Here is a 4,463-nt window from a genome sequence, read left to right as displayed (position 1 = left end):
GACATATTTTTCATTATTAAGATATTAACATCCATCAATTCTAAAACATATTTAACATATTAAGTAACTCAAAAAATCAAATTCATGAATGTAAATTGTCCCAAAATTAATCTTGCTTCAAATATAAAAATAGAGGTTCAAATTCATAGTTCATCATGTCTAACAAAAAAAAAACAATAATAATGTCTAATTCCATGAACATTACTATCTAATGAAGATCCTCCTTGTGGTGTTGGCATGTCATGTCCACTCCCTTCATCCTATAAAATACAAATTGTTTAATGTTATCCTTATTAATAAAATATGCAAAAAATATTAAACTTCAATTAAGTATTAATATAATTTAATTTAGTGCAAAAACATATAAAACACTTACCGCTACATTAGTAGTACCACTACCAAACATAGCCTCCAACTCAGTAGGAATATTCCTTCCTTCATTAACAAGCATGACATTTTTTAATGTCTTGACATTTTCTTGAGAAGTTGCCAATTGCCCCTTCAAACTAATTACTTCCTTTTTCAGTTGAGAATTTTCAGTAGAATCAAAATTTGAAGAACTGCACCCTACGCCACTAAATCTTGTGGATGATTGAAATGCCACACTATGTAAACCTCCTAATCCCAAGCAACGTACACGTCCAACATGATCCTTTCCCAACACTTTACTAAGACTATCATTAGTTGAAATTTCATTAGAGTTGCCACTTTGACTCATTTCTGTCGACATCTTCTCCTAAAATTCATTGTGTTCGAAGCATGTTATCACCCATTAAGCAAAATATAATGCTATAGCCTCAGGAACAAACATTCTACAGAAATATATGAGGGTAAAGCAGAAGGGAAGCAAAATATAATGTTTACACTTTTTGGAATAATTTAGAAGTTTCCCATTCAGTTTGCAAGACTCTCACTCTTGCCATGGGATCTTCAATTTCAAAGCAGAAAAAAAAGAGTCATAAAAGTCATGTGAGTTGTGATCAAATTAGTTGTGCTAATTATGATAGAATAGAAGATAAGTGTGACATCATATTCAAAAATAGGTAACATGCATTTACTCCAGGTACATTTAAAATGGGCCAATGTATGGTTGCTTCTCGTTTCCGCAGTTAATGTTTCCATAGCCCCATGGTTGCCCACTTTCTTCGGGTAGCACAAGTGCCATAGTCTCACACATAGAGAAAGGTAGAGAGGAGAATCAAGATTATATGTTTTTTTTAACAAATTGAGGAGTTTTTTTTATTAGTTGAATTATAAAAACAATATCAAAATTTAAATTTGAGATCATGTGTATACTCCTAAATTCTGTTACTATCGACCTTAGTGATTTATTTAAGAGCTTGAGAGAGAAAGGTGAATTAATTTGATGTAGTAGGAGATTATGAACACCGAACAACATGAAAATGTGTATATCCAGGTAGCTGAGAATCAATGAATTTATTAACTGCATAATGGATGTATGGTCTTATATAATAATATATAATATGTCAAAAACCAATTTTTCTACTAAGGTTAGGTAAATGATCCCCAACATGGGGCTTAATTTGATATTAGGGTCCATGGTTAGAGCTACAAGGTAGCATCCTAAGAAACATGTATCCTCAAAGACTGAAAAAGTAAGATTTTTTGAGACAGATAAATTCTTTGTTTAGAATATCACTACAAAAAAAATGCTATTTAGTGAGAGTTATTTTACGGAGGTTTTAAAAACCCCTCAAATTAACATGAGTTGCGGCGTTTTGGGAGAACGCTCAAAATTGTAACAATAGTGGCGGTTTTTATCATTTTTTGAGGAGGTTTATGCCCTCCCAAATTCAGAGGCAATTTTACCTGAAAATTTTTCACCATTTCCCCCCCCCCCAATTTATTTTCACCAAATCCCTCCAATTTTGTCTATATTTCCCCGCGAACACCCTTCCTCGTCTCCCAACCCTTCCCCACCTCTCCCCACACCCTCGAAGAAAGCGAAAAATCTCCCCTCGAAGAACAGCTCCGCCGCGATGGGTCCAGGCGCCAAGCAGTTCGTCTTTATCTGCATACCTTTCAGCTCCTTCGCCAGGATCTTCGCCATCGCCTCCACCGCCGCCTTCAACGCCGTGTACGCGCTGTATCCAGGCTTCAGCGCCGCCACCAGCGACGTCATCAGCAGGTTGATCCGCGCCCCGCCGCCGCACTTCAAGCAGTTGGCCGCCTCCCTCGCACAGGCGAATTGCCTCGCGCGTTCACTGCGAAGATGCGGTCGAAGGACTCGACGGTGGTGTCAGCAACGGAGGGGTAGGCGTCGTCGTTGATGCTGGCGGAGTTGACGAGGATGTGGAGCGACGAGTCGAAGGCGCGTTGGGCTGAGTCGAAGAGGGACTTGACTTGGGCAACTACGGCGCGCGGCGTGGCAGAGTTGGCGTTGATTTGGGCCGCGACGGAGTGGGCTTGGGAATGGAGAAGCCTGCAACAACTAAGGTCAAGGAAGCATTATCCAAGGAAGCATTATTTTGATAAGAATAGGAACTGGCGCAGATGACATGCGTTTAAAAGAAGGTATTCCTTTTGCTTGTGATGGGGCATATTGTTTTGATAAGAATAGGAATATAATTTATACACAAAAATATGTTCTCTAATATATCATATTTTCACAAACCACAATATAATTATGAAAATTGTACATCACTGCCTTTCTGCTAGATGAGTTTTATAAATGCAATTTTTAAACTTTTAGTGATAAGTTAGTTTTTCCATTGTCAAGGCATTCATATCAACAAGGGTCTATTAGCTCTTGGGAATGTAATAAGTGCTCTAGGAGATGAAAGAAAGCGAAAAGAAGGTGGCCAAAGAAGGCATTGTTCAATTAACTCACGTTTTCTATTTTGGTCTTCCCCTGTATGCATAATTATTTGTCTTGTGAATGATTTCTTTTTCTCCCTCAACTCCTTTTCAGCATCATTGGCGAAAGACTATTATGACGTGCTTGGTGTGAGTAAGAATGCAAGTTCTTCTGAAATAAAGAAAGCATACTACGGGGTAGGTTTTAAAATTTTTTTTGGTAAACATGACTTATTTCCTGGTAAAAAATTATGATTTCTTGTATCTTTCCTGGTTAAAAGGGATCATATTATAACATTCTTTTTTACTTTCATGTCTTTCCCAGATGCTTACAAAACTGTCATTTTCTTTATAGTATATGGATACTACAGTCATTTCCCAAGTAGCGATATTAAAAATAATTGTTTGAATTGGACTAGGAAGAGTTTGTTTTAAATCATGTTTAGGGTTTAGGGTTTAAATCATGTTGATCTTACATATGCAATCACTTATTTACATTATATATTACAGAAATATGTCTTTCACCTTTTGCGGTTTAATTTTTTACTTGCTACTTTTTTATGATTTTCTTTTACCAGAATCAGAATGTATTATTCTCTTATAATATTTTCATGTCTGCACAAGTTCTAGGCTTGCTAACATATTCCTTACAGTTCCCTTTAGTTATCCTTCATTCTTTCTTGACACAAATTCTTCAGAGACTCTTGATAATCATGAATTATTTGTCTAAAATAATTCTTTCCCTCTGCCATTTCTACCATCTCAAATTTTTTTTCTCTATGTTCTGCAGCTTGCAAAGAAGCTCCATCCTTACACAAACAAAGATGATCCTGAGGCTGAAAAGAAGTTTCAAGAAGGTTTGGCCGTAAACAAGAAAGGTTTGACTTTAAAAGAACTTCTCCAGCAAACATCTCATCATAATGCAAAAGTTCGTAGAGGTATATATATTAATATATTGTCAGTATATATAATTGCTTTTAAATGTGCATATCAGTGTCAATAATTCTTTATAGAACAATTCTGTATGTTTGAAACGATAAAGGTCAAGTTGGTTTGAGTTTAAGCCTAAGGCCAAAAAATTAGGACCATGAACATTGTGTCAATATTAGTCACTATTTCCAAATCTGTCAAAAATAAAATTGAGTGGTCATTAATTATATTGTTTGGATCCTATGGAAGTTTCTCTAATGGCATGTCTTTATTGCTTTAATGTGTTGACCTGGTTCCTATTCCTAATATTCTATTATTCTTTTTGAATTGTAATATCATAAATTAATTCCATTGCTTTATTTAATCCTGTTAAACATTCCAATCTTCATTTAAATTTGGTAATCCTTGTATTAATACTCTTTCTTTTCTACCCGCTAAATTACAGATGCATTGATTGGTATTAAGGATTTATTCATCAGATATCCAGAAGAACAAAGGTTGCACAAGTATACTGCTATAGAAAAACTTTGTGAGCGCATTGGTGATGATGATAAAGTGGTCCGAAAATCATTATATGATCTTTTTAAAGTAGTGATTTTACCTGGCTGTAAAGAGGTAATTTTCATTTTGTTTACTTGAATCACTTTTCTCACACATTGGGATGATGCTCCGTTATCATTTAGAAGCAATCCATCACTGACTCACGGTCCAAACTT

At 35.6% G+C, this 4,463-nt stretch overlaps 1 pseudogene; it reads right to left on the bottom strand.

The window, feature by feature from the left end:
- Nucleotides 1-1,870: 1,870 nt before the first annotated feature.
- On the bottom strand, nucleotides 1,871-2,469 carry LOC109816603 (NADPH-dependent aldehyde reductase-like protein, chloroplastic pseudogene; annotated as a pseudogene).
- Nucleotides 2,470-4,463: the final 1,994 nt, after the last annotated feature.

This window comes from Cajanus cajan, chromosome 5, assembly GCF_000230855.2.
Source record: "Cajanus cajan strain Asha chromosome 5, NIPB_CcT2T_4, whole genome shotgun sequence".
NCBI classification, from domain to species: Eukaryota; Viridiplantae; Streptophyta; class Magnoliopsida; order Fabales; family Fabaceae; genus Cajanus; species Cajanus cajan.
The sequence above is the reverse complement of the archived record's forward strand: the minus strand, read 5'-3'. Positions and strand labels throughout refer to the sequence as shown.